Source organism: Lytechinus variegatus, chromosome 2, assembly GCF_018143015.1.
Source record: "Lytechinus variegatus isolate NC3 chromosome 2, Lvar_3.0, whole genome shotgun sequence".
Taxonomy (NCBI): Eukaryota; Metazoa; Echinodermata; class Echinoidea; order Temnopleuroida; family Toxopneustidae; genus Lytechinus; species Lytechinus variegatus.
Genome location: NC_054741.1, coordinates 71,523,914 through 71,535,434, shown reverse-complemented (window position 1 = coordinate 71,535,434; position 11,521 = coordinate 71,523,914). Strand labels below are relative to the sequence as shown.

General features: G+C 34.3%; 1 long non-coding RNA gene across 1 annotated transcript; it reads right to left on the bottom strand.

Annotated features, from left to right (window-relative positions):
- Nucleotides 1-3,245: 3,245 nt before the first annotated feature.
- On the bottom strand, nucleotides 3,246-10,790 carry LOC121409621. The gene is made up of 5 exons (XR_005969183.1): nucleotides 10,462-10,790; nucleotides 6,083-6,112; nucleotides 5,674-5,703; nucleotides 4,586-4,642; nucleotides 3,246-3,484 (listed from the first exon to the last, which is right to left on the bottom strand). It is a non-coding gene; the product is annotated as an uncharacterized LOC121409621 (long non-coding RNA).
- Between the last annotated feature and the right edge of the window lie 731 nt (nucleotides 10,791-11,521).

Genomic DNA, 11,521 nt, shown 5'->3' with positions numbered 1-11,521 from the left:
AACTGTAGATGGCGCTATAACAACATTATAGTGGTCTCCAATTACCTACAGTCTCCAATTACCTACACTTACCCTAAGTCACACAGGCACCTCTTCCCTTTTTGCGCCGCCTCTATAGTAGTTATAGTAGAAGTAGTAGTAGTAGTCGTTGTAGTGGTAGAAGTATAGTAGAAGATAGTAGTAGAAGTAGTAGAAGAAGAAGTAGTAGTTTTACATATTACATATATAAAAATAATTGTAAGAGAAATTATAATTATGAACATGCATTCATTTAGTTATTTTTTTTTCTCCATAAGGATATTCATAGCCTATTATTAAGGAATATTCCAGAATGTCTCAGTTAAGATTTGCTACATGTAGGTATGCATATTTAATGAGGCTGAGGAAAGTCTGGTATTTCTTTAATGGTAAACAATAGAGACTGCTAGCATGGAAAAAAGTACAATAGGATTATCTATGTTGTTTACATTGCTAATTTCACTGAGGTCATTCAATAGTCTTCTAGAACTAGACTGCTCAAGAAAGAGCAGAATGTCCTTTTAAAGACAATATTACAAGGTTACAATAGTGGAAATTCATATATAAAAACTGACAGTTTCTTAGATTAGATCAGAACTTAGAACTTAGAGATTCACGCCAGACTTCATGTCAGAGCATAATTTAACTCCACCTGGAATACAACATCTTCTGTGGAAATATTTGCACACCACCAATGAATATTTGTAGTCATTTTGAAAGAGGAATTATCGGTTCTCATCAAGATCATTAACCTGTTCAGGACAACATTCTTCACCCCATGCATGGATTGCTGAAATCGACTGTTTATCATCATCAACTTCGTCTTTACATGCAGACTCGTTACAGTGACTCTAATTATTCATCGCGTTTCATCATCAATTTCATCATCGCTATCATTGTGGACTTTAACTTAATGAACTCCTTGCCAGTGAATTCGGATTAGTTAAACTATCATTATTTGGAATTAATCAGAACTGACTCTTCAATATGTGTAAGATAATTGTTTACTTCGTTTAGTGCATGATCTGTTTACCTGTAATTGAAAAAAGGAAAAAAAAAACACCTAAAAGAAATAGCAGTAATAGTAGTAGTATCATTAGTACTAGCAGTAGTAATAGTAGTAGTATAGTAGTAGTGGGAGTAGGAGTAGCAGAAGTAGTAGTAGCAGTAGTAGTAGTAGAAGAAAAAGCAGTAATAGTAGTAGTATCATGTAGTATTAATAGTAATAGTAGTTGTAGTAGTAGTAGTAGTAGCAGTAGTAGTGGCGGTGGTAGTACACGTAGCAGTAGGAGTTGTAGTAGTAGAAGTAGTAGTAGTATAGTAGTAGTAGTAGTAGTAGTAGTAGTAGTAGCAATAGTAGTAGTAGTAGTAGCAGCAGTGGTAGTAGTAATAGCAGAAGTATAGTGGTAGTAGTGGTAGTAGTAGCACTAGTATTAGTACTAGTAGTATTGATAAAAATAGTTGTAGTAGTAGTAGTCGTAGTGATAGTAGTAGTAGTAGTATTAATCAGAGTGGTATAGTAATAGTAGTAGTTGTAGTAGTAGTAGTAATAGTAGCAGTAGTAGTAGTAATAGTAGTGGTAGCAGTAGTAGTAATAGTACTAGTAGTAGTATAGTAGTAGTATTAGTAGTAGAAGTAGTAGTGTTACTAGATAAATTTATAATCATTTCAGTATAAGTAGGAAAATATTTTTTTACACTAGGAGCAACACCATATGCAGCAGAAGTATAGCTTAGAAATACGACCCGGCATTTCTTTAAAGGAAACCAAAATCCAAGTAGAGAAGCAATCTTATTGGAAAGAGTAAAACGAGAGGAACAATTTAAAAAAAAAGTTTCATCGAAATCGGTTATGAAATAAGCAAGTTATGGGAGTTTGAAAATTCTTGTTGTACTTTCTATGGGCATCGGATATCCTTAAATTGGCAAACGTGCTTCAAAATGGTTGATTTTGTGGACAACTCTCCTTTGTTTTGTACATAAATTTTTAGATTTTCATCTCATTATCTTTCAATTGCATCTTGCCTCCTTCTGAGCACGACATATGTCATGGGAAAATATAATCATGATAATCCACACCATATATGTCAGGTCAGGAGGAGATAATGTGAAATATGTAAAATAAAGGGGAAAATCTGAAAATATGTGTACAAAACAAATGGAGAATTGTCCACAAAATCAGCCATTTTGAAGCACGTTTGCCAATTTGTTGACCCACATAGAAAGTACAAGACTTTTCAATCGTCCCTAATTTTTCTTATTTCATAACCGATTTTGATGAAACTTTTTAAAAATTGTTCCGCTCTCATTTTACTCTTTCCAATAAGATTGCCTCTCTTTTTGGGTTTTGGTTTCCTTTAAACAAAACTATTGTCTTACACCACCTGAACATCTTACGATAATATCTATTCCCTTCATTTCATTTAATTTCCTCAGTAAAACGGCTCAGTCGCCAATGGAAACAATGAAGGAAATTACCATAGGTACCATAAAAGTAGGTTCTTATTCAACTGGACTCCGCTAAAGATTGACAACATTATACCTATCATAACTTATGCCAGTGTAGCAAGTGTACATGATCGTACCAATATGTCATTTTAAACGTATATGCATCTATGATGAAAGAATATTGAAGATTAAAGCAAAGGTCAAGGGTAAATATATTGTGTTGGGTATCACACCCATGTCAATCTACATTTAATTGCTAGCTACCTCCAAGCGTACATCCCACCGCTACCACAAACACATGCACCATCACACTCCCCCACACCCCCTCCCCACACGTACACTACACACACACGCTAATTTAAGTGATTTAACCCACCAAAACTTCGAATACTTGCGTACCTGAGGTATCTTCTTGGGATCATTTCATGAGAAGCCTTTTCGTCGGACGTTTTTAATCCGAAATTGATGACATTGATAATTAACTGTAAACTATTGTTCATATGGTAAAATCGACCTTGTGCTGTTTGAATTTCGAGCAATATTAAAAACAAAGTTCTGAATTGAATTGAATACATCACCTGTTTCCACACAATTTCGATCACACACTCATCCTTCCCTTTTTACCTTCTCCCATGTCTCTCAAATTCTCGCTCTTTCTTTCTCATTTAATATTCATCTGATGGTTAATGTATATTACTTAATTATTGTGTCTTCATTGTCTCAGGGTGAATAAATCTTTCAGTAATGCGGTGTCAAACAAAACGGAGACAGTTTGTTTTAATGCTCAGTTTTTATTCTCTTATGATTCAATGAAATCCAGCCGAAACATTCTTGTTTTTATTAAAATGGTAATAGTACATAGTACAGATTAGTGATATACTCATATGTCAAATTTTTCTAAATATTGTAATTCTATATCATAGGTGTCCGAAGATATTTTGTTGTTTCCCTGGGACTGCAGCTGTAGAATTCTCATGGCAAAAATATGGAGTCAAATTGGCTGGAGAACCACAATTAACCTTTTGATAAAATAGAGAGCAAAAGTTTAAATTCAAGACTGTATTAATACTTTTAGTACATGTATATTCTTGTTCAACCTGCTTGAAGGAGGTGATTTATCTAGAAAAAAGGGAGAGTTCTGTCGTTTGACTGTTTTTACATGTTTCAATCTTGAAAAAAAAATATTTATCAACGACCGTTTTTCATTTCAGTTCAAATTCAAGTTATCAACATCATAAACAAATGCAAATCAATATATATATATACACACATACAAATCAAATATATATATATATATATATATATATATATATATATATATATATATACTCTGAAAACAAGAAATGTTAACTTAACATTTGAAAGGTTGGAGGAGTGACAACATTTTCTAAATGTTGCTTTTACCACTTTAAATGATTCTACCCAACACTTGAAATGTTGGATTCAGCTTTATACAAGGTTGGATGTAACATTTGGAAAAGGTTGTCACTCCTCCAACCTTTCAAATGATGATTTAACATTAGAATTTTTAGAGTGTGTGTGTATATATATATATATATATATATATATATATAAACACATACAAATAGAGATTAAACATAATTACAAATCAACTACAGATAAATTACAAAACATTTGTAGAATTAACGAAATATATCTTTGCTCGGAAATGAGGAGATCCACTAAAAAGCACTGTTACATTTATGACAAAAACTGCTAAGTTTTCTCTTAATAGAGTTCAAAAATTAAAAAAATTTGGACCGGTGAAAATACAAGTACTTTGAGCCAATCGAGTTGGTAGCCGAAATCTGTCGCCGTGTCTGGTAGAATACCTATAATAATTATTATTTTGAGAAAATATAAACATCTTGAATTTCCGATGGAACCATATTGTTGCTATAAATATACATAAACCATTTTTGTTCTAAATCTAAAGATATCGTAAGTTTCTACTCAATATTTCGTTGTTTGTTTGTTTCTTTTTCAATTTCGACAAATGGTTGTAGATAAATAAGCAATTAAAAGGCTTAGTAAAAAGTGACAAAAGTATTCGAGGGATATAGGTCTTGATATTCCGAACCTCTTGAATGATTACAACAAAGTTGATAATTTCAACCCACCTGGTTTTTAACAATAAGATGGACAATAATCTCCCTGGTCTTCAGTAACTTCTGTTTCTACAAAAGAAATCAATTAAATATATGAGGTGAAAGTGAGGTTTTGGGTTACACACAGGACCCTATTTCAGAAAACTAAAAGCGCAAGTCCAGATTGCGCGTTTTGTATTATTTTGTTGAAAATCATGTGGACCAATGTGGATGATATTTAGAGTTGCGTTTGATTGCAACCTAACGGGTCACGGGTCTCCAAACTTCCACTTCCTTCCCTCCCCATCCAAGTAGGCATCGCAGGGCCATACATTACGGATTTTGTTTTGTTAAATTTGATAGATTTTCGACGCTGTTATTATGTTTAGATAACTTCAGGCACGTATTCAAATTCAATTTGGTTTTATTAAATGTTCATGCTTTTTAAAAATAACCATGCAATATCGATTTTAACTTTGCAATATAAGGTAAATACCGATTCGTTTTTTCCGTCCTTAATTCAATATGTTACACCTGCACATTTAATTTCACTTTGTTGTTATAATGTCAATGCATTTTGGAACATGTACTTGTAGTGAATTACATTCATGTAGGGGCATGAAACGATGATTTTATATTATACAAAAATTAATATAAAAAGGATTTGAGAAAATGCAGAGAGGAATTATTCATGGGAGGCTTAACTTGTAATCTATAGTTTTCCGGGGGGCAAATCCCCTAGAAGGAAAATAGTGATACTGCCAGTCCAACCGAGAACGAGTAATCCCCAAATATATTTGAAAGAAACCCTAGTATATGTATATTATCCCTTCTTGAATATCGGTCTAGTTGACCATTCTGGACCAAATTCGTTCAGCCACCTTGCAGGGCGGAATCTGAGTAGTAAATGCGCATCTATATAGCGAGGGTTGCCCGAGACTAGGCGAGAGCTCAGAATTGTTTTCAAGGCAGAACTGACCATACTTTATATTTCATTTGCCATGCCAAGTTGAAATAATGGAAAAGTTATCTTTTATCACGTGAGCACCAGTCAATGAATTTGAATGCTCAGGGATATTCATAGAAGGGATAAGACTCGAATTAATATGAAATTCACTTACCATAGTCAAGCTGTTCACTTAGATCCATAGCTGCGATAATAAAAAACAATACCATGTTTTACAAAATGCGGAAAATTATAAATCGTAAAAAAATTATGTGGAAAATGCTTCAAGGAAAGGAGCAACACCCCCCCCCCCCCGAAAAAAAATCCCCTAAAGTATGTTCCTAAACATTTAATCTTATAAATCACTGTGACTTCTCAGAGTAGTAAATGCGCATCTATATGGCGAGAGCTCGTAATTGTTTATAAGGCAGAACTGACCATACTTCATATTTCATTGGCCATGCCAAGTTGAAATAGTGGAAAAGTCCTCTTTTATCACATGAGCACCAATCAATGAATTTGAATGCTCATGGAAATTCATAGAAGGGATACTGAAAACTCGAATCAATATGAAATTCACTTACCTGAGTCAACCTGTTCACTTCGATCAATAGCTGCAATAGTAAAAAATAGTATTTTAGAAAACGTTGAAAACTATCCTGGCCAATCGTGAAAAAAAAAATTACATGGAAAATGCTTCAAAGAAAGGAGCAACAACTCCCCCCCCCCGGAAAAATACCTTAAATAGTGTTCATAAATATTTAATCTTATGAAACACTGCCACTTCTCAGCCAATCCTGAGCGAATCACATGCAAACCCAATCTCCTTATTTCTCTATCAACATCTCTCTTTCTCTCCAACGAACACATAGACGATTTAAAAATAAAAATGTACATTTGAATTTGATTATTAAAAATAGAAATATTAAACAGAGCTCCGAAGAAATAATTTTCCCAAAATAATCGAGGGCAATTAATCGCGCAGCGCCAGATCGAAGTTGATCTTAAAGGACAAGTCCACCCCAACAAAAAGCTGATTTAAATAGAAAGAGAAAATCAAACAAGCATAACACTGGAAAATTCATCAAAATCAGATGTAAAATAAGACATTTATGACATTTTAAAGTTTCGCTTAATTTTGCAAAACTGTTGTATGCACATCCTGTTCGGTATGCAAATGAGGGAACCGATGACATCACGCACTCACTATTTCTTTTGCATTTTATTATATGAAATAATTTGATTTTCTCGTCACTGTCATGTGAAACAAAGTTTCATTCCTTTCTGAACACATGGAATTCCATTATTTCAACATTTTGTGGTTCAAGCAAGGGGTCCTGATTGTCAAGTTCGTAAAAATTAAAATATTATATAATTCAAACAACAAAAAAACAAAAGAAATAGTGAGTGAATGACATCATCGATTCTCTCATTTGCATATCACTGAGTTGAGCATATAACTGTTATGTGAAAAATAAGCGGAACTTTAAAATGTCATAACTTACAACCGATTTTAATTAAGTTTTCCGCGTTATTCATGTTTGATTTTTCTCTATTTATTTAATTCAACTTTTTTCTGGGGTGGACTTGACCTTTATTAATGTTGATCGCCAAACGGCAGCAACTCCCATCTTTTAACGTCATATTGGTCTGACGCAACCGGGGCGCGTATTTTCTTTTTTACACCACTGCTCCGCCAAAATCCCCAGAAATACGAAAGAAAAGACTCGCGGGCAAGTCTAATATGTGCGCTCTTGAAAGCAAAGCTCTCGGAATTCCCGCGTGAGATGTGTATGAACCCGATGTATTTAGTTGAATGAATTATCCAAAAACTACCTGAAATCATCCCGTTACCACATTTTAAGGTTATTGTTGATATTACGGAAAAAGGTTCTGAAAACCATTTTAGTTTGTAACTGAGCTGATTTTGTACTGGAAATGAAGATATAAAAGATATTGTCTATTTAAAGTCTTGTGGCGAATTGAATTTGCTGAAAGGAAGTGTGAGGGAATGCACTTTATAGTATTTTTCCTACAGTATATAGGCCTCACTAGCGTCCCTACAGGGGGGGGGGGGGCAGGCCGCTGAAGAGTCACAACCCATGCAAGGGACGTATCCCTGCCCCCCCCCCCCCCCTGACGAGCTTGAAGCCCTTTTTTTTGGCTTGTCATTTTTTTTTCTGGTACGAAATCCTATATTTGTGGTTGAAGATGACCTTTTTTATTTTTTTTTATTTTTGCTTGTCAAATTTTGGGGCGGACGAATTTGCCCCCCCCCCTGTGAAAAATCCTAGGTACGCCACTGATATAAGCCTTCTAGTATTGACTTGTTCTGAGGTTTTCTTAACCTTAAAGGACAAGTCCACCCCAACAAAAACTTGATTTGAATAAAAACAGAAAAATCCAACAAGCATAACACTGAAAATTTCATCAAAATCGGATGTAAAATAAGAAAGTTATGGCATTTCAAAGTTTCGCTTATTTTCAACAAAATAGTTATATGAACGAGCCAGTTACATCCAAAATAATGAGAGAGTTGATGACATCACTCATTCACTATTTCTTTTGTAATTTATTATATGAAATATGAAATATTTTTATTTTCTCGTCATTGTCATGTGAAATGAAGTTTCATTCCTCACTGAACACATGGAATTCCATTATTTTAACATTTTGTGCTTCAGGCAAGGAGTTCCTAATCGTCAAATTCGTAAAAATTGAAATATTGTATAATTCAAACAATAAAAAAACAAAAGAAATAGTGAGTGAGTGACATCATCGACTCTCTCTCATTTGGATGTAACTGGCTCGTTCATATAACTATTTTGTTGCAAATAAGCGAAACTTTGAAATGTCATAACTTTCTTGTTTTACATCCGATTTTGATGAAATTTTCAGCATTGTGCTCGTCTGATTTTTCTCTATTGATTAAAAACAACATTTTTCTGAGGTGGACTTGACCTTTAAATACTTTTCAGAATCACATACAGAGTATACATCTGCAGCAATTTGTACGTAGTGCACCTGTTGGACAAATAGTTCAGTAGTAGCTGTGAGTGAGAAAGATGAAAAGAGCCCGAAAATTAAGAGAGGAGAAGCTATAGGGGTGGGGAGTGCGAAGGAATAGAGATAAAGGGTAAGAGCTAGGAGATACAAGGAGATTGATTTTGAAAAAAAATTATATTGTAACAAAAAAATCAAAAGAAATGGGCCTTAAGCAAGAGGGCGCGTGGGGGAATAAAAAAAGAGTCTACCCAAGCAGAAAAATCAGATGATCAAAACTAAAACGGTCATTGTGCAACTAAATAATTTATGAAATTTTAATCACATGAAAATATGGGGAAATCACATGACAAATTGCCGATTTCATGAAGTCATGGATGCACCACTAACCATTCATTTTGTTTACAAATGTATACTGCAAAAATATCATTATTTGACCAATCACATGATTTTTTTCAGAACTCGAATCAAGCCTTACATAAATTGTTATGTAGACCTTCTTAAAATATAATGAACTTAAAATATTGAGCTTGACTATATTTTTATACCTTTAATCACTCAATTATTATAAATATTGAGTCATAAATTCATATTTTCAAGGTTGTTAAATAGAACTATAAAGTCTGTAATAATGGAAACATGAAAAGCATATCTATCATCTAGATATCCCCTGGAAATAGTTTTGAGGAAATAAAAATTTCGGAAAAAATTAAATTTTGTAGTACTAATGAACTATGGTTAGTCGTGCACCTATGATGTCAGCAAGTTGGTAATCGCCTGTGATATTCATTTCATTAAAAATTCGTAACATTCTTATTAGTTGTCCGATTTCCCTCAAACATTTTATGCCTTTTCTGTCAATCTGATTTTTCTTGTCCCGTTGAAAAAAAAGTTATTTTGGCGTAGACTTTCCTTTAAAAAAAAATTGAGAAAGAAAGAATTAATAGAGAGGTAGAGAGAAGATCTTATCTGCCAAATAAAAATAATAATAATAATGATAATACTAATAATGATAATGATCAAAATATGACTAATATAAAATCATATTTCTAGAGCGCATATCACTGCAGAAGCAGTCCCTATATGCTTTGTAATTAACTAGAGAAAAGCAAAGGTATCAAGGTGTACTTATCAACAGACCAAATTCATCGACAAAATGATTGTGCCTAATTTAATGACAACAAAATAAATGCAGAGACCACTGTCGCCCAAATACAGAACGGACAATGCTGGAGAGAGAGAGAGGGTGAGTGCTGAAGATCAGAGAGGTGAAAATTTTAGTCGACGAAGAAAAGAAATCTAGTCTATCTGCAACTAAAAACCCTCGCTATAGTTCTTTGTTTATGCATCTGAATGTCTTGAGGTGCCATAACTGCGATTAGGTCCCTACAAACTAAACGCTTTTAAAAAGCTATATCTATATTGAAATCATAAGGTTTGTTTTGTATGACTATTGAACGATATCAAGATGTGCACGACGAAACACGTGTGGTCAACGCAAGGCCCTATATATAGGGCCTTGGGTCAACGTGTTAGACTCTAGCGCGAGCCGTTTCTGTGGGGTTTTTCAATATTTTGGCGGAGCAGTGGTGTAAAAAAAATACGCAACCGGGGCTTAAACACTCTACCAACTGAGTCAACGCACTGGTAATACTGTTCTAATCGCATATAATTATGGGAAGACACCAGAGAAAGGAAAAAACACCCTAAACCAATGTTCCGAACTTAAAAATATCATGAATATTACTGAATTCAATTTCTTAATGAGTTGTGGACATTTCAGAGGATAATGAAATCGGCAACCGCAAGCGCGACATGGGATTGATGCACAAGTTTTAAAAATCAACATGTATTATGGTCTTCAATTTGAGAATATTTACTGGTTATTCAAAGGTATTCATAATTGAACTTTTTGAAAACAATCATGCTAAAGATTAGGTAAAGTATGATTGCGACTCACCAGAGTTGATTGCTGTATGAGCACTCAAAACAGTGGATTGGTACACACTGCAGACCAGTACCATGGTAATGAAGATGACGGAAAGACTTAACTTCATTTTGTTGGAGATGGACTTTACTGGATGAGACTGAATTCTGGATCTGTCGCTGAAGATTGAAATGCGATCAAGATTTGGGTATATTTATAAGGTTTTTGTAACCCATGTTCGCAATACTTCAAAACACTCGTCTGTACCAGAATAATTTTTCAATTTTGCAGAGGAAATTGCATTGTCTATCATATCGTCAGAGCTTGCCAGATGTTGTATTGTGATTAGCCTTGCGATTATAATTTTCAGTTGTATATCTTTGCGGCAAAAAATAAATTGACTGATGGCGAAGTTAGCCTTGACTTCTTATAGAGGCAAACAACTTTTTCATGGATGCTTTTCGTAAACAACCCCAGATATTTTTTTAACACCCCCCTGGGATCCAAAATAACTAAACTGATCAAACTTTACAAGGGCACTACACACATTCCACCCAGTCAACATGAACAATATTTTACACTGGTTGGCTTCTGCAAACACGCCGGTGTTAATTTAACACCAGCCTGGTATCTATATCGGAAAACACCACATAAGCGGTGTAACAACACCACTTTAGAATCGAACGGTTATTAGCTTACTAATCGGTGTCGTTTAAATGCAAAATTGATCTTAGTCTAACGCCGCACCGATGTTTTCGACACCTCTCTGGTGTTTTCCGATATCGAAATCAGGTGTTAAATCAACACCAGCGTTTTGATAATTAAGAGCCCCTCACATCAATTGCTTTCTGAATCCAAAGTCTCAAACTGGCAAGAGAGAGAGATCAGTGAAATCAGATGGGATTAAACTAACTTCTAGGGTATTTCACATGTCCTTCAAGGGTATGTTTAAATGATTGGCTCAATCACAAAGACGCTACAGGAAATGAAAATCAATTTTTTTAAATGACTGAAGCTGGAACAATCACACAGCGAGATACAGATCTTCAGTGGGATGTCTAGTCAACAGGTCAAGCAGAGGATAATCTGAACA